This window comes from Rattus norvegicus, chromosome 16, assembly GCF_036323735.1.
Source record: "Rattus norvegicus strain BN/NHsdMcwi chromosome 16, GRCr8, whole genome shotgun sequence".
NCBI classification, from domain to species: Eukaryota; Metazoa; Chordata; class Mammalia; order Rodentia; family Muridae; genus Rattus; species Rattus norvegicus.
The window spans coordinates 75,017,336-75,043,022 of record NC_086034.1 but is presented as its reverse complement, the minus strand read 5'-3'; the positions used below and the strand labels follow the sequence as shown (position 1 = coordinate 75,043,022).

The following is a 25,687-nucleotide window of genomic DNA, read 5'->3' as shown; positions in this document are numbered from 1 at the left end:
GGCAGGGACTTGAAGCAACAAGTCCTAGTCAGTCATCAGCCAAGTGAAAGAAGCGTGTGTGTTCTTAAAGCTCAGCCAGCTTTCTCTGCACTTAACACAGTCCAGGATACCCGAGCAGAGACCAGGGCTGCTCAATTTCATGCCGGGTCTTCCCACATCAATTAGGAGAGCCAAAGCAGTGCCTAACAGATGTGCCTACATGATCTAGCCTCACTCTGAGGCTCACTTCTCAGCTTTCTCTAGAGCAGCGATTTTCAACCTTCCTAATGCTGTGACCCTCATGTTGTGGTGGCCCCCGACCATAAAAGTCTTTTTGATGTTACTTTGATGTACTTTTGCTACCGTTACAAATGGCAATATAAATATTTGATAAGCGGATATCTGATATGCAACCCTGTGAAAGGGGCATTCAACCCCGCAAAAGGTTGAGACCCATTGCTCTAGACTGCGTTGTGTTGACAATTAAAACTAACGCTACAACTGGAGTCCCAAGTGGTGTTTATCCTTTTCAGACACACACTCACCAACTCTTTCTTCCTCTAACGTCTTCTCCATCTGAACAAGTTCGCATGCTTCTTGGTCTCCTTCCTTCCCGGCAGAGCTGGTCAGGGGCAAGTAGCTCAGGGAAACATTCAAGATGGAGCCAACACTTTTATGTGGGCTAGAGGAGACACGTTTGCTCAGGGACTCAGGGACAGGAAGGGTCAACTGTATTTTCTCAGGAGGAACTTTGAGACCCCCCCCACCCCCCGAGAGAACAATTGAAGGCCAGGGACAGAAGGTAAAAAGTCAGCTTAGTCCCTGGATATTCTTTTATTTCTTTAGGGTTTATTGGGGGAACAAGGCTGTAATGGCCCATTCCTAAGTGAGGCATGAATAAATGCCACCTGTGAAAGAAAGGCTGCCACATGACAGCTACTACATGTACATACTGCGTCTTGGGGCTAAGGGGCATCACCTTCTATGGCTGGGTCTCTAGTAGGAAAAGGAGAGAGCAAGGGAAGGCAGGTTTCTTCTTACTATAAACTCATAAACACACCCATCCCCACTTTCTCTGGCTTATTACCGAGAGGCGCCACACCTGGTCTTCCCAGCCGCTCAGGCCCCAAAGTTAGAAGCCCTTGGGTCACCGACAGAGAAAACCACTACAAACGAGTTCCGGTAGTCAAAACCACACCTCTGCAAACATAGAGGCGTAGGTACCTCATGTTTAAGGTTGCCCTGTTTAACTGCCCAGGAAGGGTGCAAAGGAGTATATGCCAAAAATTCAAGTAGCCCTTTGTAACTTTGACCCGGGAGGAGAGTGAGGGGGAGCAGGAGGAAGAGATTCGCTGAGTCGGCTACCTACCTGAGACAGCCACCATCAGCCTTGGGGGCGGGGTCATCATCAATGATGAATGCTGATTGCATGCTCCTGCAGGGGCATGCCAGTGTGTATTCTATCCATTTGTTAGAAAATAGAAACAGCCGAAATCAATTTCCTCAGGCCTTGCTGCTTCCCTCCCTACCCTCCTGTCTTCAGGAGAGCCTTAATTGACCTTCCACAGCGTCAGGAGTGGTACCTCAGCTACGGGAAGGGACGGGTGTCGTTCTGTAGGATGTCGTGCTGGTTCCTCTGGACGCTGTCCTTGAGAAAAGCGTCTGGCACGGAACGCTTGCTAATGCTCAAACTGAGCAGAAGCCACCAGAGGGCCCAAGGTGCTCAGTGACTCTGCACAGGTGTTAAATGCCAGTCTAATGAGGAGACAGAAGGAACGGCCTGAGAGTTGGGCCTGGTGGCTGGAGATGATGAGTAGAGTATGTTCAAGTTCAGAGGAAGGAGTGAGGTGGGCAGCAGTGTTTAGGGTGTAAGAGCAAAGGAAGGAGCATGGGCCCACGCTTGATCCAAGGCCCCTCAGCAGGCTTGAGTGAGAGCAATGGCCAGGCCTCTTGGCTGGCAGCATATGAATGTTGATTATGTCTTGCAGAAGGATCCTTGTTTATAGCTTCACAGACCAGAGGTGCCTGAACCTAGCCCGAGACCTTTTGTTCATTACTACATCTCTAGCAGCTGCAGGCTGCAGAACTTTCCCCCTAGTCCTTCAGGCTGTGACCACTTCACTGTTTTCTCCTTGCTCACAGCCAGTGCACCTCGTGCCTCAGAGATCCATCCTAATGTCCTCCATAGACCTTCTGTAGCCAAGGCACACCCTTGCCCTCCTCCTGAATCCCCTCCGTGAACTCTGCGGGTTCCTATGCTGTCCAGCCTTCAGGGCTCAGTTCACCCTACACACCGGAACACTCTGCAGCTTCCCGTCATTCTCACCTCATATGCCCCTGCTTCTCACAGACGCCATGGTCAGTTGTGTGACCTCTTCACTGTTCCTGGGACTCACTAATAATAAGATTAGTAAGGGACCTTCGGAGAGGTCCCAGGCATCGTTCCTTGGCGCTCTGGATAAGCGACGAACAATTCAAAGACTTTTGGTCTAATTGAACATACCTTTTAGCTGGGAGATAAAGATCCAGATATTAAATAATAAAGATAACACATCAGTAAATTGTAGAAAAGTGTTAGCTGAGAATTGCCCTGTCAGAGGAGAAAAGATCTGGAGACTGGATTGGGGCGTGCAGAGATAAAGGAGCAGCAAGGCGTTGCCATTGTAAATAGAGTTGGGATGATTTACTTTCATGGCCAACTTGATACAATCTAGAGTCAGCTGGGGACTAAGTAGCAACGGAAGTTTGTCTAGATTATGTTGGGCTGTAGACACGTCTGTGTGGGGGAGTTATCTTGGTTCCGTTAATAGAGGGGAGAACTATCCCACTGTAGTCAAGAAAGGGTCCCAGAGAAAGAGCCTTTCCCTAGGAAGGAGATTCTAAAGTGCATCGAGAGCAAAGAGGTAGAGCGCTCGGGCTGCTCTTCTGGAGGACCTAGGTTCGATTCCCAGCTCTTACATAGTGGCTCTCGACAGTCTCTAACTCCAGTTCTAGGTGGATCTGAGATGCCCTCTCTGGTCTCTGTGGGCAGCAAGCACTCACATCATGTACAGACTTACGAGCAGCAAAACATCCATGAACATAAATAAAATGAGAGAGAGAGAGAGAGAGAGAGAGAGAGAGAGAGAGAGAGAGAACAAGCTGAGTAGATATTGATTTCTTTCTTTTGTCTGTGGATACACTGTAACTTCTCCCAAGTTCCTATTGCTATGGTTTCCCTGCCATGAAATTCTGAGCCGAATAAACCTACTTAAGTTGCTTTAGCAGGAGTATTTTATCACAGCAATGAATAAAGACACTAAGACAAAGGTTGTCTCTTAATTGGCACCCTGAAGGAGATACACATGAAGGGCCTTGAGGTTGACGTGTCCACAAAGGGTTTGAGACCAGAAAAGAGCCAGCAGGGGTGGGTAGTCGTGGTTAGAAGCAAGGAGTAAAGGGAATGAACATAATCATGGAGTCTTAGAGGCCATTTCTACAAGAACCTGGGGTGGGGTTTGGGGCAGAAGTGGAGTGTGAAGCTTTGTTCCTTTAGAAGAGTTTTTCTGATGTTCTATTCAAGTGGCATAGGGTGGAGGAGGGAGACCAGTCAAGGCAGGGACCAGAGGGTGGAGGAGGATTCTGGCTTCAGTCCACAGTGAGTTGTATTTTGAGGGAAGGATTGTAACACGGAGGGAAGGCAAGGAATTGAGAAAGACTGCTACGGTTGGGGACTAGACATGGAGAAGGAGAGACTGAACCACCCAGGGCTAGGGAAAACCTGCAGAGGGGGGGACATCTGGCTCAGGAAGAGTCTGCGCTAGGGATTGCTGGGAGCAGCGTTCCCCTGGGGTTCAGCTGCCCTGCCTTTCAGAACCGAGAATCAAGGCAAAGAGAGGGCTACATTGTATCTACATTGGTTAAAAGACTCAGGACAAGGGAGGGTGTTCATCAGGATTGTTTAGATCAAGTTTCCTGGATTATCGGCTTCCCCAGTTGGAACACTTGCCTTTTTTAGGGCTTCAGTGACAGCTCACCGGGATAACTGACGGGATGAGGAATTGATCTCAGGTGGATTAATCCCACGAGTTACCGTAACCCTTGATACGGCACATTTCGAGGGCAAAACCTTTTTTCTAATCTTTTCTTTCACAGTCATTATCACACCTAATGAAGATGATTAATCGGTGTTAATTAGTGTGCCAACAGAGTGTGAGTACTGTTAAAAACCGCATCTTCCTTTTGGGTTCCGGGAAGAGTCAGAGTCAAGGTGAGGGAAGTTTTGTCTGACTTTTCATAGGAGGGAAAAAAATGCCATTTTGTCGTAGGGAGGGATTGAGCCAAAAGCTTACTTAGGTTGAAGCAAGGGGAACTTAGGTAAAATCTTCCTGGTGGCTTTTCTCATGAGTGACTTGGTTAACCATGAATCTGTTGTTGTCTGCGCGACCAAAGGAAGTACCTATGGGAACTCACGGAACACCTGCCAGGGTCATTTATTGTGCGCGGCCGGGGGCGGGGGGGGGGGGTCTACAGTGACCAACACGTGGCTCCTGCCATCAGTGCTTAGTTAATGGCAAAAGTCAGGTGCAAAGCCAGTGATCTATAGAGTTGGGTCCAGTCACCCAGAAGGACCTGGAAGAGCTTTGCAGAGGACAGTGTGGTTTACCACGTAGCAGAGAATGACCTGGGAAGGGTGCTCAAGGCAGTCTGAACAAAGCAGGGGAAGATGAACTCTTAGAAGTCACCTAGCAGGAGAGATTTATCGATAAACCGCGGACCAGCTCTCAAGTTGTTAAGCAAACTGAAGGAAATCAAGATGGGAGTCCTTGGATGTCACAGGAGAGAATCTGGGGTGAAGGGATTCTGAGGTCATAGAGGGGTGGGCATTGGTATGTTTCCCGGAGGGGAAAACCTGTGAGCTGAGAAAATGCAGGTCAGATCCTGCATAATCCGGGGTTTCCCAATCCCAGAAACAGGGTCTCTTATTCCCGAAAGCGAAGGTGAACACAGATGTTGCCTGCCAAGTATGGGGTCCCCGGTGTTGATTTAGAAACATCTACCCAGCAACAGAGGAAGGACGCAGCAACAGCTTTGTGTTGGGAGCTCCAGATAACCTTGCAAGCCTGACTCATTATTTTGACTGCTCCTCCCGGGCTCGTTAGTGCTCAGGGGCGTGTGGCTTTGGACAGTGTACTCTAACACCCATGTGTCAAAGACACAGCCACTAGCCTGTGGTCTTGGTGGTCTGGTCAGAAGTGAGGTCAGTGAGGTGGGCACCCAGAGCAGGTGTTGGTGTGCGAGTTGTTCCCTGTTGCTTAGCTACAGTGAGGTGGGCGGATCCCCCCATTGTTTCTTCCACACTGTGTTGCCAGAGACTCAAAAGCAACAGGTCAGCTGATCGGGAGCCAGGTCAGAAACGTAGCCTCATACTTTAGATCCACTTGAGCGTTTGTCTCATGGAGTTTGTTACAATGACAAACGCAGGGTGGATTTCTGGCTGGCGAGTGGGAATTTATATAATCAGGGACAACCGAAGCTGAAAACAGCTAGCAGGACTGATGGTCTTTTAGAGGTCACCTCTCCTAACTTCTGATTAAATTAACATTGATAAGAGCTTCTGGGACTCATTGCTGACTGACCTTGTCTGCTAGAGTCTCCCCCCTGTACCTGTATCTTCTAGTGTCGTCAGAGAAGGGACAGACTCTACCTGGCCATAGGTTTTTCCTTGTTGCTAGGGCCACTTGGGCTGCCTCATAACAGAGCAGGAGGCTGTAGACAGCCTCTCTGAGGAGGGGACATTTTGTCCTGCAAGGCCAGGCTGGAGTTCCTTGTAACTAGAGAGTCAGCCCTTTAAGGACCTTTTCACCATTTTGGGATCTATTATTCCCCAAAGCTAAGGTGAACACAGATGTTGCCTATGAAATGTGGGGTCCCTGGTGTTGATTAAGAAACATCTACCCAGCAACAGAGGAAGGTCATAGCCACAGCTTTTAGAATCATTTGCATCATGGATAATGTTTTAAAATAGCTTTATTTCAGAGAGCCATTAAATCCTGATAACCAGGCATTGCTAGAGACAGAAAAACAAATAAGGAGTGACATTAACATTATCTTTCCTGCACACATGTGCTGGTATATCCAAAGAAGGCCGATCTGGGGCATGGTTTGCCAGTCAGGAGACAAGAGGTTTCTCAGATGGACCAAAGGCAACCCATTCTAAAAGCCAGAGCAGCTCGCTTTGTTCCTCTGAAGGCTTAGGAACCCAATTCTCTTTGTCACCACACATAGACCATTTTCTTTTAAACCTTGTGGAGCTTCAGAGACTGGAGTTCTTCAGTACCGACAAGCCTTGGCTATTTAAAATCTTGGAGGCCAGCATTTCTGTTGTGATGGTTCACACAGGGTTCAGCAGGCTGGCCCTCCTGATTGCTCTGGTGGCTTGGTCTGGGCTAAGGGCTGTGTGGAGTAGCAAGCCTCCTATGGTCCTAAAACAGCCACCTACAACCAAAGCCAAGGGAAGGGCTCTCATTCCCTCACCTTATCACCCCAACCAGGAGTTCAATACTCTTTGCCAGCTCAAATCTAGTTCTCTAACAGTTGTCCTATAATTTAAAGCACTCTGAATATCACAGGCACTGATTGTCGCCTGTGGGGTTTGGAGAGGGAATGCCTTAGGGATGCTGCCCCTCCGTGCTGATATGCTGTCGTCCTCTCTCCCTCAAACCCCAGCTCTCATACAGTTAGCCAAGACAAAGAGGAGGTTGCCTGTCTGCCTTCCCAGGGGTGAAGCTTGGGAAGCACAAAGAGGAAGCAACTAGGTTATTTACCCTTCTTCTCCAGAGTGGAAGCCCTGGGGACTGGGAGGCAAGGGGTGGAGGTGAGGGAGCACTGTTGCCTAGTAACAGCCGCATCCTGCTGCGGCATGACTTGGGTCTGAAGGAAGGATGCTTCCACCAGCACCTGGAGGGTTTCTTCTCCAGCTGCTAAGCTTTTGGTGCTGCTCTGTGGGGTTCTCATTTCAGATCCCACCCTGTGGGATATCTTTCCAGCTTCGCCTAGCAGCTTTCATGCTGAGTGTGTGTGCATACATAGGCGCTCGCGTGACCACGCTCAGACATGCTTACGGGAGGACCCAGGAAGGCAGAAGCAGCTTTTTATCAGTGTGATTTACGAGGTCTTAGAAGTTGCTTCCGAGTTTCAAGTAGAGGCTTCTCTCTCCTTAGTGGCCGGCTGCTTGTAGCAACTCCCGCTTTTGTCAAAGTTGCCCTCAATATCAAATAGCCTATTCTGCTTTCGAAAGCATGTCACACGTCATTTTCCAACCGAACGTTGTCACGATTTCAAGATGGATTTCTTTTGCGCTTAGCTTTGACTCGAGCTACGAGACCAATACACTTGGGAAGGGTAGTCCTTGTTGTCATTTTAGACTCATCAGGATGTAGTTTATCGAGTCCATTCCTGAAATTACAAAAACCTTCATTTTGTGGAGGAGGCAAGAGGATGAACGGACGGAGGACAGATGCTTGGAATAAACAGTGCAGGTTTGAACTGTGGACAGAAAGCACTGAACGCAAAACGATTGGTACTGAGTGTCCCCACAATCTCACTGTGGCCTCTCTTCGGCTCCTTGGTCCTCGTGACCTCCACCAAATGAATTTCTATGAGCAGAAGAGCAGAGTGATTACAGCATAGCGTGAGGTCTTCTCCAGGCGAGAATGGGTGACGATCAAAGGAGCCATTGCAGAGCAAAACACGTTCACCCAGTGCAAGTGGACGACGGCCAAAGAAGCCCTTGTGTAGTATATGTTTGTGTATGGGTGCATGTGTGTATGGGGGCATAGGCATATGTGTATGTATGCATATGTGTGTTTGGAGGGGCGTGTGTCCTTGTAGGATAGCAGTCAGCATCAGGTGTCTTCCTCAATTGTATGACATCATGTTTTTGGTTTTTTAAAAATATTTTTATTGGTTATTTTATTTATTTACATTTCAGATGTTAATCCCCCTTCCCAGTTTCCCCTCCACACCCCCCCATTCCATCCCCATCTGCCCTGCTTCTATGAAGGTGCTCCCCCCAACTCCTGCCTCACCTCCTAGCATTCCCCTACACTGGGGCATCCAGCTTCTGCAGGACCAAGGGCTTTCCCTCCCACTGATGCATGATAAGTGCCACACATGCATCTGGAGCCATGGGTCCCTCCATGTGTCTTTTTTGTCACCATGTCTTTTTTGAGGCAAGGTCTTCAACTGAACCTCAACTTATCATTTCTGGTGACAAGTTTAGCCAGCAAGCTCTAGGGAGCCTGCTGTCTCTTCCCCTTCTCCCTACCACACTGCTCTTATACGTGCAGACTGCCGTGTCTCCTTGGGTGTTGGGGATTTGAAGTCAATTCTTTATGCTTGTGAGATACTTTACTGAATTTAATCATCCCCCCAGCCTGTGGATATTCCTGTTTAACAAAAGGTACTTTTAGTTTAGATTCTCTTAAAAAGTCCTATTTATTATTACTGTGTGCGTGTGCATGCATGAGAGAGAGAGAGAGAGAGAGAGAGAGAGAGAGAGAGAGAGAGAGACAGAGACAGAGAGACAGAGAGAGACAGAGAGGGAGAGAGAGAACCTGTATGGGTGCCAGAGGACAACTTCCAGAGTCACTTCTTTTCAAGCTGTATGTGGGTTCTAAGGATTGAGCTGCTGTCCCTGGTCTTGTATCATGGGCTGGCAACATCACTCTTATGGATTTTTGCCATCTTTTTGCCTCATTTTCTTTCGTTTTTAGCACCTACAAACGTCCATGTGTTTGGGGGGGGGAAATTAAATGCAGAGATGGCTCTAGAAATCCATTCTCAGTCTGGGAGAACACATGATAAATAGGAAAAGAATTTTACAGAGACCTTGCACAGCACAAGGAATATGCAAAGGTGATAAATAAGTCGTTTCCAGGGGGAAAATCTGCCTTCCAGAATTAGCCAGATTTCTGGATATTTATATTGTGGACAGATAGGAGTTGGGAAAAGGTCCTCTCTTTTTCAGGTTCTTTGACCGACCGTGAATTTGATTGACAGGAGGGAAGTCACATGATCATATGCATGCACATAGAGGCCTCATGAAGAAGAGCATGCAATTGAAGTTGGTAGAAACATCCAGAGCTACAAAAGGGGCATCTGAGGGGAGCAGTCATGGAAATCGCAGGAGCATGAAGGAAGAAACAAACCGGGGGATGATTCTCTGTTTGCTTAGGTAATAAGATTATCTAGAGCAGCCTGCTTCCTAATCCAGGCAGTTTACTGATGTAGATTTACTTTAGACATGCACATATGCTGTACAAAAGGCCTGCTGTCTGATATTTCCCCGGAAAAGCGGCTCAAAATATACTGACGGAGTGTATTTTGGGGTGTAGAATGTTTGATCTCCTGTAGTCATTTTGGAGTAGTGAACCACTAAGGGAGGAATTGTGGAGAGCCTCAAAGATCAGGGAGAAAGAGCTAACGGGCTGCTGAGGTGGCACAGCAGGTGCCCAGGGTCATCTGTCCGTGCTTCTCAGGCATGCGAGCAGCTCGCCCTGTCTTCTGTGGCTTCCTTCCAGTGAGGAACAAGACTGTCAGTCACGGTTGGCTCTTGGCAATTTCTCACATACAAGGCATTGCAAGTGCCATAGAAGAAATTTTGTATATGCATCTGGCTCAAATTTTCTCACTGTTGACAATATTGTGCCTATTACTATTCTGGGCATGCAGTGAGGACTGTGTAAAATTCTTTGCCCTAGGGGAGCTTTGGGATTATCTCATTTTAAACATTTCTTATCTTATAGAGTGAAGAGTGATAGTAACTTAGGAGTGTAGTCAAATTCAGGAGCCATAATGGGCAAGCGGAATTTTAGGTCCAGGTCCTTTTGATGGCAAACCCCGGCTTTATGTTTCTTCTTCACAGGCGAAATAGCACAAAACAAAATGCCCTGTCAACCCCCTTAGACTGAAGAAGAAGAAGAAACTTAGGTCAGTTGTAAAGAGATCACTGGGGACCTTTTGGGTGCTCCATCACCCATTACACAGTGTATGTTGTCGTAGCCACTGAATTGCTCATACGGTCTCCTCAGTAACGACAGATGGTCATGGGAGGGGGAAGGCTAGGTTGGCTCTTCTTGGAATCTTAGTCCCCACTGCTCTACTGTAGATGGGGAAGACAGAAGTTGGTGGAAGGAAACAACACCAAATAGACAAGCCATCAAAGGAAACCCCCAGGGCCTACCATATTTAAAACACTAAGTGTATATAACAGAGAGAAGTATATTGAAAACCGCGAGAGAAAAAAAAAAGATGCAGTTACGCACAACGGGGAAAGCCATCAGAAGTGCAGCCGCTTTCTCAATGAAAACTTTGAAAGACAGAAGAACCTGGAACAATGCATTCCTAGTCCTAAGAGGCATGGCAGCCAGCATGGAATACTTCAGCAGGCAAAACTCTTTGCCACAACTGAAAGAGAAAGAACTTTCCACAACACAAACAGCCTACAGATTTTATATCCAAAAACCCAAACCTAAAGAAAAAAATACAAGAAACATCACTCTGGACTGGAGAGGGGAACGGGCATGTCAGAGCCTGTAGAGAGAGATATGAAGCCATAGTTACTAAAATATAAAACACCACTGAGAGCACACACACACACACACACACACACACACACACACACACAACAATAACGCAATGATCACAATTAACATACATTATAATAATAACTTGAAATGGCCTCAATTCTCCAAAAGATGGAGGCTGACTGGATAAGTCAACAAGCAAAATCCATCGGTCGTCTACAAGAAGCATGGCTTTGCTTTAGAGAGAGGCACCGTCTTAGAGTAAAAGCATTGGCGGAAGTGCTGCGGTCAAAATGGGACCCAGAGGTGGACAGGCACTGCTATCATGATATCTGACAAAATAGAACTCAAAGTAAAACCAATCAGAAGAGACAAGGATGGACACTTAGTTCTAATTAAGGGAACAATTAACCAAGAAGACAATACCATCCTACACATATATTTCCCAAACTCTGGGGTGCCCAACTTCATAAAAATAAAGTCCATGACTGGATGAAAGACCTACATCAACATCAACTTATTAATAGTAGGTGATCTCAGTACCACACTTTTCTCCAATAGACCGGTCATCTGGAAAATAATTAAGCAAAGATACATCAAGATTAATTGATATTGCACACCAAATGGACTTAACAGATATCTACAGAACATACCACACCAACACCCAAATTCTAGCCAGGATCACACAGACCGTATCCTGGGACACAAAACAGTTCTTTTAAAATTCAAAATGATTGAAATCCTCCTTGTGTCCTATCTGACAAGAATGGAATAAAGCAAAGTTGACAGCAGAAAGACCACAGGAAATAGACTCAACGGGATGGAACAACAACTCATTAGTAAACGTCGGATGTGTCAAAGAAGAAATCAAAGACATACAAAAGTTTTCTGGAACCAAATGAAGATGAAAACCAAATAAAGCCTGGAACTGTGGACAAGTAGTGCTCTGAGGGAAATTTATAGCTCTGAGTACGCACAAAAGCAGAAGGACAACCAATCTGGAAATCAGTCTGGAGGTTCCTCAGAAAAATGAACGTAGTACTACCCAAGGACCCAGCTTTACCACTCCTGGGCATATACCCAAAAGAAGCTCTAACATATAACAAGGACACATGCTCTACTATGTTCATAGCAGCCTTATTATAATAGCCAGAAGCTGGAAAGAACCCAGATGTCCCTCAACAGAGGAATGGATACAGAAAATGTGGTACATCCAACAATGGAGTACTACTCAGCTATCAAAAACAGTGACTTCATGAAATTCACAGGCAAATCGGTGGAACTAGAAAATACCACCCTGAGTGAGATAACCCAATCACACACACACACAAAAAAAGACCAAAACCCACACAACACGTGGATATTAGACCCAAAGCTCGAATTACCCAAGATACAATCCACAGACCACATGAAGCTCAAGAAGAAGGATGACCAAAGTGCTGATGCTTCTTAGAAGGGGGGAAACAAAAATATTCATAGGAGGAAATACAGAGACAAAGTTTGGAGCAGAGACTGAAGGAAAGGCCATCCAGAGAGTGCCCCACATGGGGATCCATCCCATATACATACAGCCACCAAACTCAGACAATATTGCTGATGCCAAGAAATGCATGCTGACGGGAGCCTGATATAGCTGTCTCCTGACAGGCTCTGGCAGAACATAACAAATACAGAGGCAGATGCTTGCAGCCAACTATTGAACTGAGAACAGGGTCCCCATTGGAGGAGTTAGAGAAAGGAGTGAAGGAGCCAAAGGGGTTTGCAACCCCATAAGAACAACAATATCAACCAACGAGAGCTCCCAGGGACTAAACCACCATCCAAAGAGTACACATGGACAGACTCATGTCTCCAGCTGCATATGTAGCAGAGGACGGGCCTTGTTGGGCACCAATGGGAGGAGAAGCCCTTTGATCCTGCAAGGCTGGACCCCCCAGTGTAGGGGAATGCCGGGGTGGGGAGGTAAGAAGGGGTGGATGGGTGGGAGAACACCTTCATGGAAGCAGGAGGATGGGGGGTGGGGGGATGGAGTAGGGGGTTTATGGATGGGAAATCGGGAAAAGGGATAAAATTTGAAATGCAAATAAAAAAATATCCAAAAAAACATCCAAGGTGGGGGCAGCAGAAGGAGCCCAGCTAAAGGACTTAATAATGCAACTCAAAATTTTAGAGAAACAATAATAAACCAAATCCAAACCCAACTGATGTAAGAAATAATAAAAATCAGAGCAGAAATCAGCAAAACTGAAGCAAAAATAACACACACACAAAAAAAATCAGTGACTCTAGGAGCTGGATATTTAAGAAGATGAACAAGATTGACACACCCTTGGCCCAACTAAGCACAAAGAAGGAAAAGAGACCCCAAATTAACAGAAGACAGAGTAATCAGTGAAAGATTTCCCGATATTGAAGAAGCCCAGAATATAATAAGGGAATATTAAAAATGAGAAACCCTGTATTTCATTACGCTGGAAAATCTAAAAGAAATGGATGCATTTCTAGACTCAGCCAAGCCATCAAAATTAAATCAAGAAGAAGGCATAAACAGACTCAAAACAAGTGCAGAGATTGGAATAGTAATAAAAATCCTCCCAGCTTAAAGAAAACAAGGTCTGGAGCAAGATGGATTCACAGCAGAAGTCTACCAGACATTCGAAGATCTACATCAATCATTCATAACCCACAGAAAAGAAAAGAAAGGAAAAGAAAGAGAAGTAGTGTTTCTGAACTCTGTCTCTGAAGCCAGCATCACTCTGACACCCAAACAGGTAATAACATAACCATAAAATAAAACTATAGGCTAATGTCCCCAGTGATCAGACTCCAAATGCAGAATAAAATACTTATAAACGGAATATAGCTATTTCTCAAAAGGATTGCCTATTATGACCGAGTTGGCTTCATCATGTGTGGCTTAACATAAATGAGGCAGTAGATGTAATAGAACCCATACGTGGATTTAAAGAGAAAAAAAACATGACTACCTCAACAGATGCAGACAAAGGTCTGGACAAGAACAAAAGGAGTTCATGTTACCAATCCTAGAAGATGCAGGGCTACAGAAAGCACAACTCGTCATCATAAAAGCATCATCTACATGGAGAAAACGTTGAAGCAACCTTACTGAAATAAGAAAGCTGGGGTGCCCACTATCCCTATTCCTTTTTAATATTGTGCCCAAAGGATAGAATGAAGGGGATACATATAGGGGAAGAAGAAGTCAAATTGTACCTAATTACAGGTGATATATACTATACATGATGTATTAGAGACCCCCAAATTCCTCTGGAGGTCATGTAGCAATGATAAACAAATTCATCAATGTAGCGGCATACAGAACCGAATTTCACAAATCTCTACCTATTCTATGCCAACAGACACACAGAAAGGGGAGAATGGATTCCCTCTCATTTACAACCAACGCAAGGAAAGAAAATATGAATACACATAAGCAAGGGAGGAAAGGACCCCAAAATGAAAACTCGGAAGATGGAGAAGGGGGAAAGACTCGAAGATGGAGACACATCCCATGCTTATGGTTTGATGGAATTAATAGAATGAAAATAAGCATTTTACCAAAAACTGTTTATAGATTTAATGCAATCCCAATAGATGTCCTCATCTCATTCCTCAGCGGAATAGAAAACACCGCTCCAAAACTCATGCAGAACCACAAAAGACCCCCCAGTAGCCAGCCAATCTTGAGCAAATGAAGAATGCCGGGAGGGTTTCCATTCTAGATATATCCACTGAGATATGCTACAGAGCCAGAGCAATCCACACGGTGTGGTACCAGCACGAACACAGAGGTGCAGAATGATGGAACAAAATTAAAGAACAAGAGTAAGTGTCCTTCAGCCATTTGATAAACAGCCAAAAACATATACTAAAGTAAAGAAAGCATCTTCTACAAATGGTGCTGGGAAAACTGGATGACCACCGTGCAGAAGAATGGATTAGAGCTGTACCTGTCTCCTTGCACCAAAACTAACTCCAAATGGATCAAAGACTTAAATGTGAAGACTGAAATGCTGAAGCTGCTAGAAGGAAACACAGGACCCAAGGAGTGGTGTAGCTGGGTCACGTGTTAGGTTTATTTTTAGCTTTTGGTGAATCCTCTCTAGTGATTTCCATAGAGGATGTGCTACTGACAGTGAACGAGAGGTCCCTCTCCCCTCATTCCCTCCTGCATTCTTGGTAGATAGGCAGAACTACAAAGGTTAATATGGAGTGCTATACCCTGGACCCAGAAAGACAAACATTGCATTTTCTCTCTCATCAAAGGCTCCTAGCTCCCAATCTTCTGAAGGGAGTATATGTTCTGGAGTGGGACTGAAACCAGGGAAGTAAAAGGGGAGCATTTGTAGAGTGGGGGAATTTTAGGGCATTCTAGAGCAGATTGGAGGGCACGAGTGATGTGTTTGTGGAAATCGGGAAATGGAGGCTCTGGTGGGAGGAGGTAAATTCCAAAGAAACACTGAGGATGTCTGAAAAAGTCACCAAGAACCATACTCTTTACTACTCAGCTAAAAATAAACAACACTTACATGTCTGGGTGAAAATATGTGGCTAGAGTTTAAATGAGCTTTTCTCATCTGGGTGACCATGCTCCTCCAAGGACCAGAAACCTCGTAATGAAATATTCAATAACAAATACAAGAATTCTCTTGAGTTGTCCAAGAGCCTCCCCAAACACATGTCCTACTAGGTTTTGCTCCAGAGGTGAAAGTTAAATCTGAATAGCTGAAGACACTGTATATTTCAGGGCTCAAAGTTCACCGGGCAGGAATTGACCTGAATGCCTTTTCCCGGAGGACTTCTCTTCTGGAACCGTGCAAGCTTCCAAAGGAGAGGAATCAATCAACAGTCCTGTACCTGTGAACCACAGTGATGGTCGGTATGCATAATAACCCAACATGCAACAGTGGCACACACACCTTGGTAGCAACCAACAGCTCTCGAATTGGGCTGAAGATGAGCTCATCAAGAGGGAAACTACACCTGGGACTGGAGATCAACTACTAAGTGACAAGTCATGGATCTTGGAGAAGGACCTACAACTGTTGCTTTACTAAACCAGCTTAATCTCTAGCTGCCGTCTAAACAGTTGTTCTTCTACCCACAGATCACCTTAGCTGTCACCCCTCATCAAGGGAACTCATCAAGAGGCTGTTTCAGAAAACGACAACCAGTCAAGGTGCACAGTTGTGGAGCCCAGTCCCAGTGGATACACCTACAACACACTCTTATCCCCAAGGCTCAGAGGTCACTATGGGAGAGGGGGCAGGAAGATTCTAAGAGTCAGAAGATCAGGGAGTCTGTCGTGAGACTGTGCCTCCTAGTAATGTCAAAAGCTACATCCATAGGGTCTCACCACCACGACTGCCTAACACCAGCTGAACCAGGACAACAGCAACGGACATGCTAAAGTGCATGGGGTGGGAAGTCCAGGTCACCTCAACCCCAAGTGCTACGGGCAACTAAAGAGCGCTGAAGGTGGGAGAAATAGGCTTTCACCAGAGGGATGAGCACAGCAATGTTTTTGCAATACATAATGCTCAGCTCTGTAAACAGACATTATAACAAAGTATAAACAAGTAGTAACTGCGTAGGTTATATTTAGGAATATATATCTATACACACACACACACACACACACACACACACACACACACACACACACCCGTGTGTGTACCAAAAATGTACCAAAAATTAGTTTAAAAGAGGTAATTTAAAAGAGGGAGAAGTATATGGGAGGATTTGAAGAGAAGAAAGGGAAGAATAATATATTAATCTAAAAAAATAAAATTCAAAATTTTAGAAAGGGTAGAGGCTTAGCAGGGGGAAAAACTCCTTGGGGGCATGAGGAGCACCCCTCACTGCTCCATCCAGTCTGCTGGATGAATTTACCTGGCCCATCAGCCTCCAGGGCTGCTCCTTGGCCTCAGTTCCAAGGCACATAGCAAACAGCCGGATAGCTGAAAACAGGCATCTTTCCATGCCTAAGCTAAACAAAGCTTAGGTATTTTTGTCAGGAGAGCAAAGCCAACTGACAGGACTTGCCTTTGGGAGGTAAGGGAGGTGCTTGGCAGCCACCAGATGGCAGGAACTTCAGGATCAGAGTTGACGATCTGTGTATGCTTGCCCAGATAGGAGAGTTGAGAAGTGGTGCTCAAGGCAGAGTATCTCCTGTTGGCAAGGGTTGGACATGTTGGGTTCAATTGGACACATCGGGCTCTGGGGCCTTCACGAAGCCCTTCTGCTTGGTGTAATGGGTACCTGGTGCTTTTCCAATAGAGAAGCTATCAGGGTGGCATGTGGTGGCCATTTGGTGGCAGAACAAGGCAGGGGGGGCATTCACATACCCCAGCACAGGGGTAAAATGCACAGGCATCTCTCTAAAGCTCGCTAACTGTGCCATGTGCTGGTGCCTATTTGTAGCCTGAGATGCTGGAGGCTGAGACATATACAGAGTTTTTCTTGGGTACAAAAAGCACCACTCACTGAAATCCTGTCAAAGAGTTCAGTCTAGTGCACAGGGCAGCCTGAGGAACTTGTAATTATCTTGGCTTGAAGAGGAAGGAGTATTAGGAAGATGTTGGACTCTTTATTTATTTATTTATTTATTTATTTATTTATTTATTTATTTTTCTATTCTTTTTTTCGGAGCTGGGGACCGAACCCAGGGCCTTGTGCTTGCTAGGCAAGTGCTCTACCACTGAGCCAAATCCCCAACCCCTGGACTCTTTATTTTACCTAAGCAATTCTCAGTCTTTTCATTTTGCTGTCTCTACTCAACTCTGTTGGTGCTCCAGTGCTTTCTGGGATAAACAGGTTTTCTTGACTATGCCCAGAAACAAACTTGACTGTGGCCCACAGAAAGAAACTGAGAGTAAATGCTCACAAAGCATGGGCAAAGGAAGAGGGCCGGGCTTAGCTCCTGACTTGTAGGTTCAGCAGAGCTGGTTTCTGTCAAAGGCAGATCCTGGAACTTCTGGGGACTGTAGGTCCCCAGGGGAGGGACAGCTCTTCTTCTAAGGGCAGGGCTTCTAAGTTGCAATACTTTACCTCCGTTCTGCTAACTGGTATCTCTGTAGCCCAGTCCCCTTGGCTTTGTTATTGTGAATGTAAGAGATTTAAACATGAAAACCCTGGTGCAGTCTCCCCCCCCCCCCCACATACATGTACTTGCAAATCAAAGCAGGTCATTTGTGCAGTCTCTTCAGCAAGTAGATTGCTAACATGTTAATGTATTTGTGCTAAACATCGTCTTAATCTCTGTTCTAGTCTGCAGCCAAAAATCACCATTCCTGCCTATCACGGTTTAGGGTTAGCCAGGTAGAAACAAGCAATGCGGAGAATTTAAAGGCAAACCCTGTAGTGTGTCATAGGTTAGTGGGTGCAGAGGGAAGGTAAAACCCCACATGAGGGACTGGGGCCATGTGCTCTGGTCTAGCAGTTGCGAAGAGTAGTGGCATACACTGACTGTGGAAGTTAGGCCTGGTTGCCTCCCAACCCCATGCACCCAGAAGTAAGATTCAGACTCAAAAATATATTTACAAATACCTTGACCGCATAGCAAGGCTCAACTTTACTAAATTATAATTGAAGATGTCACATGTATTCTAGCCTACATTCTGCCATGTGGCTGGTTATCTGTCAGACCTTCCTGGCACATCTCCAGCCTCTCCTCTCTTTTTATCTCTTACCATTTCCCAGAATCCCCTTTCTTCCTGCCAATGTCCCACCTCCTATTTCCTACCTCAGCTCATTGGCCATGGGCTTTCTTTTTACTTTTTTTTTTTGACAGGTGATACTTATAGAAAATTCTCTCTATAATTGACAGTGCTTTGGGAGTTTATTGTGCACTTAGGGAACTGTCCACATGCAGGTTAAGACAAGTCGTAATGTCGTTTTCCCATCTGTGTACCATTTGTATGTGTAACCATGTATATTTACATAAGTGCACACGTGTGTGAGCATGTATGTATGGGCACATGTGTGTACACAGGTTCATATGTGTGGTGCCTTTCCTGTCGAATATCCACAGCCACAACCCCAAATTCATTAAATGAGGCCATTGTCCTGGATCCCCCAGGTGCTCGCTGGCTGTTTGAACACCAGAGAGAAGCAAAAGAGCCCCCTTTGCGTTTCGGGTGCACAGTTTGCAGATGTTGCCTCCTCTTAATTATTCATCAACTTCCTTTCCTAACCCCTTTCATTTTGGAACTTGTTAAAAAAAAAAAAAAAAAAAAAAAAAAAAAAAAAAAAAAAAAAAGAACGAACCAGCCAGATGTGCGCCCAGTCTCATCAGTAATCCATAAGACACCGAGCACAGCCCACTCATCTCTCAGGCTTTATGAAAAGTTAAAATTAAATCAGGGCGGCGTGATTAAGCTAAGTGATTTTTGCTGGGTTCGGATGAATTCCTATGTGTGCCACATTGTTGTTGGTAATGTGCCTGGGGTGCAGCGGGCTCAGAATGCACATTCACAAGCCATTAGCAGAAATGGATCTGCTTACAGAGGATCGCTTGAGTTTCCAGCCTAGGAACTACACTGCCTGCAGAGCCTCAGAACCCTTGTCACTGGGGTGTGGTGCCCACCCGCCCTTGAAGTGGAGGAAGGCAAGCCAAAAGACAGAAGCAAGGGAGGACGTGTCTCACGGTGCAGAAAGGGTGCTGGAGGGAGTCACCTTCCTTTGGGAAACCCTCAGCAGCAGGGTGGTATTTGGAGGAGGCTATGGGGTTGCTGAACTGCCCTCGTGACCACGAGTCATGGAGCGGCTGCAAGCCCATCTGGAGCTTGGCGAATCCACAGAGGTTCCGGAAGCTCAACTTCTCGCCGTTACTTGCTCCCTTGAGAACAGCTGGACAGTTAGGTGGTTTAATGCTGTAAAATCTGCAGAGTTGCTGGGAAGATCTGATGCAGTTAGTGAACGGGGGAGATGAAGGAAGGGTGTCTCCCAGGGACAAGATGTTCTGTTTGCCTGGTGCAGACAAAAGCCACATTCAGTTCAGTATCGATGAGTTGGCAACCTGGCCTTTAAACGGAGGGCTATAGGAGACAACGATCTATTTATTTTATTATCTAATTTGTCTTTTGTGTTCGTGACCCTGTGTGCGGCGCGCAAGTGTGAATGTGTACATGTGCGCTTGTGTGCATGTGCTCATGCATGTGCTTGTGCGCATGCGCGTGCCTGAGTTTGTAGGTAGGAGGAGAGTTTGAATGATTCAGCTCTCTCTTCTCACCATGTGCGTCCTGTCGATCAGGCTTAGCGCTTCAGTCTTGGCATTAGGCGCCTTTACCCACTGAGCCTCTTCACCAGCCTGTTACAGCGTTCTGAGATCCAGTTTCTTTCTGAGCCCTAGGAAGACATTAAAGGTGTAGTCCCTTCAAGAACTGTAGGTTGGGAAGAGTATAACCATGTTTTGCAATCATGCACATGGCATGCAAAGATACCCAGACCAACCTGGCTCATCCTGGGAGGACATGCTAAGGGAGAGGCTCGGGATTCCTCACAGGGTCGTCCCGGAGAGGGTAAAATCCATACTCAGCCTCGAAGGCCCTGTTGCCATTGGCCACACCCCACTCCTCTATAAACCAATCATGTGCCTCCACGCGCCTTAGAGGGAATCAGATAGAACACTGTCGGAGACTTCCTGGTTTGAAGGATAACTTGATCAGGGGGTCATCTCTGGCTTCTATGTGTGCATTTGACTCCACACTCACAAACTCAATTTGCCATTGACTTCGATTCTCCAAACACTGTCAGGCTGGAAGCACAGAGGTGATATCTGCCACTCTTGCTGTGCGTTTTTGAGAACCTTTGGTTTTAGTAAAAGTCTTCCCCCTTCTTCTCTTAATTTTGTTTTTGTTTTCGGCAGCTCTTCCTTACTTTTGCTGAAAGATGAGAGCTCCACACTCAAAAAACGTTTCTTTTTTTAAAAACATATTTCATCAGGATCTTTCATTGTGTTTGAATTCACATTTGTGTCTGACCCTGCTCAGAACTCTTTCGGCAAAACTCTGCTTTAATTTTTTTTTTTTTTTGTAATGTCACTCTTTATTTAAAGAACCAACTTCCTAAATGCAGGGAGAATTTCAATAAGCATTTCAATAAAAGTCTGAGGGGTTTTACATTTTAGGAGTCCTATAACTCATATATGCTGGAGCTTCCTACCATAAGATGAGTTTCAGTGCATTCCAATTTTCGATATGTTGTGACATATAGTTCAGTCTTTAAGGAATAGAACTTGGCAGACATCTCACAGCTGTCTCCTAAGTGCTGTGGCTGTCTCTATATTTTTGCTCCAATCCAGCTTCTACCACTGAGGTACAATATCAGTTATCTGGTAAAGTCATGAACCCCACTGTAACCAGGTACAAGGAATTCAAAGTCAAGACACCTTTCTCATTTTCCTCCACCTCCTCCTCCTCTTCCTCCTCTTCTTCTCCCTCTTTCCCTCCCTCTATTTCTCGCTCTTTCATAGGATCCTTTATTTATTTAGGCTTTTTTTTTTCTAGATAAGATTTCTCTGTGTATCCCTGGCTATTCTGGAACTTGATCTGTAGACCAGGCTGGTCTTGAACTCAGAGATCCACCTGTCTTTGCCTCCTGAATGCTGGAATTAAAGGTCTGTGCTATTGCACGTGACTTCACAGCACTTCTTGCTCCAGCATTGGAATGGGATGGTTTTCCAATCTTAGGACAACACCACCCCAACTGTTGCTACCCATGGCAAGATCCAACAACTCAATCAAGAAAGGAACCAAGAAAGCTTATTTAATCAGCCAATTAGATTCCAAACAGTGTGCAAATACTGGTTAAGTGTCTTCTGTGGGTAATTATATAAGACACACATTAAAAAGAGGTACAAGCAGAAACACATTCCTGTTTCTTAGGACTTCGATGATCTAGCTGCTGGCAGGTAAAGGCAACGTGGTAATTATTCCAGACAGCTAAGTGTGCCAATGACACTAAGTGTGGGTGTGTAATCTTGACATGGACACTGCTTATGAGTGTTGCGATAACTTGCTTCGGTTTCTGACATAAATTAATGATTTTTTTTCAAGATCTACCCTAAGTGGCGTTTTATAAAATTACTATTCTGACTATTTGGGGAGGAGACTTTTTGTACTTGGACATCACTAACTGTTTTACGGATTCTCCTTAAATTTACATTTTCAGTCCAAATCTTGTAAGCTGTTCTGGAGTATGTAGTTACCTGTACCAGGTGTTGACAGTGGGACATGGCACGGGGACTGAGATCTCTAACAGTAAAAAATCAAATTCATCCTGTATGTTTGCTCCTGCAGCTTCAATGGTTCTTTCTTCCCTGGTGCCAAAGGCCCCACCAGTAAAGGCAAATAGAGGATGAATTCTGTTTTGTACCAAGTTCCTTGGCACCCCTGTTTCCTTCAAGTTCTTGTCCAGTTTTAGAGCACACTGCCATAATCTTTTATGTGGGTCTAGGAAACACTTCTGGCCAGGTTTCTCCCTCATACTTGCTTTATTAATCCTTCTTTGATGAATATGTATTGATTGCACATGTCCACTCTGGTGTGGTCTTTTCATACATGCATAGAGTACACATCAATCAAATCTAAGCACCCCTTTCCACTTTCTCCAACCCCCACCCCCATTTCCAATCTCCAAAACCACCACTTTGCTTTCATGTAGACTTCTTCAGTTTTTACATATGTGAGAGAGAGAGAGAGAAAGAGAGAGAGAGAGAGAGAGAGAGAGAGAGAGAGAGAGAGAGAGAGAGGAGAGAGCATGGTACTCATTTCTCTGAGTCTACTTATTTTATTTCATATAGCATCTGCCAATTCTATTCTTCTTCCTTCAGATGACAAGATTTCATTATTTTTGTGGCTGAATAGTCCTCTATTGTGAGTATATGCGACATTCCTCTCTCTCTCTCTCTCTCTCTCTATATATATATATATATATATATATATATATATATATGTGTGTGTGTGTGTGTGTGTGTGTGTATTTTTTTTTACCCAATGGCTGACATCTAAGCATGGCTAGTGTGGGCAGTGCCACCATAAACACTGGTGTGCAGGTGACTTTGGTCTGGGCCTGCTGTTTTCCTTCACTTAGGCTCCATACCCAGACATTCCATTTCCTGTCTAGATTCTTCTACATTTTCTATGCTATAGTAATGACAAATATGATCCCTTCTTCCACCTCCATGTATGTTCTAGAGAACCATTTTATCCCTAGCAGAACAACCATATTTTGTCCTAGAGCTTGCCCAGCCCTGCCTGACCTCTTTGCTTTCTCTACTGGACTTCCACCATTGCACTGTTCTTAAGTAAACCAGGTGATCTCTGGGTCAATGTTCTTTGACTTCACCATCTGCTTCAGGCCACCTACTCCCTCCATGGTCCAGTCTTTTGTTTTTCAACCTAGGATAGTCTTCTCAGTCAGATTCCTCCAACGCATGTGCCAGAGCATGTAGCATGTGCCAGACCTGGACTAAATGCCAGCAAGCAAATGGGCATGTTCTTCCCATCATAGTGGTTGGAACTGGTCAAGGGGAAACACCACTCATGACTATAAATGTTGATAAGGGACAGAACAGGGTAAGAGTGTGTCAGAGTGGCCCAGTTTACAATGGCAGGAGTGCTTGAGGAGGGCTTGCTTCCTTGGGCAAGTGATAGTGAATTTGAGATGGCTCTGTTTGGGGATCTTTTACACACGGTTGTCTCTAGGAGTCTGCTCTTTGCCTTCTTGACTGGTCTATGCTACCTTTTCAGGGCTTTACAGAACACCAGGTACTTCTTTTATTGGAGTATTTGTCCTGTTACATCACAACCACCCTCCATCTCTCAACTTTGGGACCTGGACTAAAGGCTCGGATTTTAGGCACATTAAGTAGTTGCACATAAATATCTGTTGGTAATTTGGGGGTAAAGTGGAAAGTCAGGTTGGCAAGCCATTGCCCTAAAGAACAGCAAGGCAACCCCAGAGATGCAGTGTGTTCTTAGTCTCTAGATCTCCAGTAGTCCTGGAAGCAAGTTGTAAAATTTGCCAGCCCTGTGCGGTGTTAACAGAGACATGATACAGAGGGCTAGTGTGGCCTTTGAGAACTTGAAATCATACTGGTATTGTCAGAAAGTAAAAAAACAACAACAAAAACAAAAACAAAAAATACCCCAATCTGTCTGCATTAATTGGTAAGTTAATTACATAAAAGAAATTCTTGAGACATACTATGACGATGATGTCCCAGTAACTAACTCCGGTAGGATCTCTGTGCCTGCCTAGTGGACCCTTTTCTATGGCAGACCACATTAGCATTTGGTTACTTCTCCATAAGTGGAGTTTTTGTTGTTTGTTTGTTTTACTTTAACTGGGCAAGTCTCGTCGATCCCAGGCTAGCTTTGAACTCCTGAGGATGACCTTGAAGTTCTGAACTTTTTGCCCCTACCTCCCAAGTGCTGGGGTTGAAAGTGTTGGCTTCCAGTTTTGTGTGGTGCTGAGATCCAAACCTCAGGCTCTGTGTGTCTACTAGGCAAGCATCATAAGAAACGAAGGCAGTCCTAGCGAGCTCTCTGTACTGTCTTAACGTTTTTCGTTCTGCTGCTAGGACTTGTGAAGGTGTTGTGTTCTAGCACATGAGGTACACGCTCATCTGCATATTGAAGGTGTTTGAGTTACAGGGTTGCAAAGTGGATCTGGAAGACTGTGCAGGAAGAGATCTTAGGGCACTGCCCAGCCTGTGTGGAAAGAGACAGTGTTTTTAAACCTTCCTCCTGCTGTACTTACCCTCCGATTTGACTTAACTTGGCTCACGGTAATAAAGAGCTCTTCTAGAAGCTTGCTTATATACACTCAGGGTAATTTATATTCCTTGCCCGTACAGTTACAATTGGCACATCTCTCTTACACACATAGCTCTTGCTTCGTGTTGTGTGTGTGACTCATGTAGACTGATAGCAGAAACCAAAATCCTTAAGGTGTGCAGTGTTTCGCCTGTGTGCTTGTATATTGCTAGACCTGACTATTGCCACTGGCAGAAATTTCAAGGGACTGAGTATTTGGGTTTCTGTGCATGTGCTGCTCGAGGGGAGGGGAAGCCTAGGAGGAGTGGAAGATTCAAGGCCTTTTTTTTTTCCTCCCCTGCGGATTTGTGTCATCACACTAAGCCCTGTCATTCTCTGATGGCAAGAACATCCTGCTACAAGTGAAGACCGCCTGGGTTGGCCCCCTGACAGCTTCTAAGGTAAGGGAGGCCCTGGAGGCAGGCATGTGATTTCACGGATATTTTGCATAAATCTAATTTGCCTGGAAAAACATAATCCTTTTGAAGTTGTTGGGGTCAGGGTAGGCAAAGCAGCCATGGCCCAGCTGGAGAGGAAAAAGGCATTTACATAGATTCTCTCCTCCAGGATGGTTACCAAAGCTTTCTCAGGGGCCTCTGGTGTCTTTTCAGTTCAGTTAAGGGCATGGGATGTGCACTTTGATGAGGCGAAGGCACAAGCTCATGACCCATTGTAAGCACGGATTGTTTCCCATGACAATGAGTGTCTGAGACGCTCGTAAAGTAGATGTGGGTAGATTTCCCGTGTCTGATCATATTGACAGAGAGACTAAGGGCAGGAAAAGAAGCACAGTGGAGAAGGACATTAAGAAGGAAGCAGGAACGGGAGCCTAAGGACAAAGCTAAGTTTACCTCACTTCCGGCCTAGCCAGTGTGGGCTGCGAGAAAGAAATCCTCTTCCTTATACTACCTGTTCTTCCGGGGAACCTCAACTTATGACCTCAGTTTTCTACATCACGGCAGTGAATCTAAGACCCACAGAAGGGAGGCCATGATTTTGGTCAAAGGCATCTCTTTCACATGCCCTCTTCCACTTCTCACACATTCAAAGGCTTGCTTATTAATCTGTTGGTCTCGAGAGCCAGAAGGGGAGAGGAGAAATTGCCTTTGATCTGAGTCCCAAGGCAGCTCTCCCTTACTGAGCTGCTGCTCAGCCCACAGCCAAGAGACCCAAGGGAACATCTAGTCCAACGGGACGTCTAAGACAACATCAAGTGCTATTAAATCAGAAGAATCAGCTTTGCAGGAGGTGAAAGCCAGCAGCCCAATGTTTATTCCCCGTGCCAATTAGCGACCGACT

General features: G+C 45.5%; 1 protein-coding gene across 2 annotated transcripts in view; it reads left to right on the top strand.

The window, feature by feature from the left end:
* The window catches only part of Zmat4 (zinc finger, matrin type 4), a 391,831-nt gene that overhangs the window by 20,783 nt on the left and 345,361 nt on the right, over positions 1-25,687 (top strand). The window contains exon 2 of one of the 2 annotated variants that reach the window (XM_039094822.2): positions 24,713-24,789. The exons of the other annotated variant lie outside the window; for it this stretch is intronic. The gene's annotated coding sequence lies outside the window, so the exon portion shown is untranslated. The remainder of the gene's footprint in view (positions 1-24,712; positions 24,790-25,687) is intronic. 2 annotated transcript variants of the gene reach the window in all.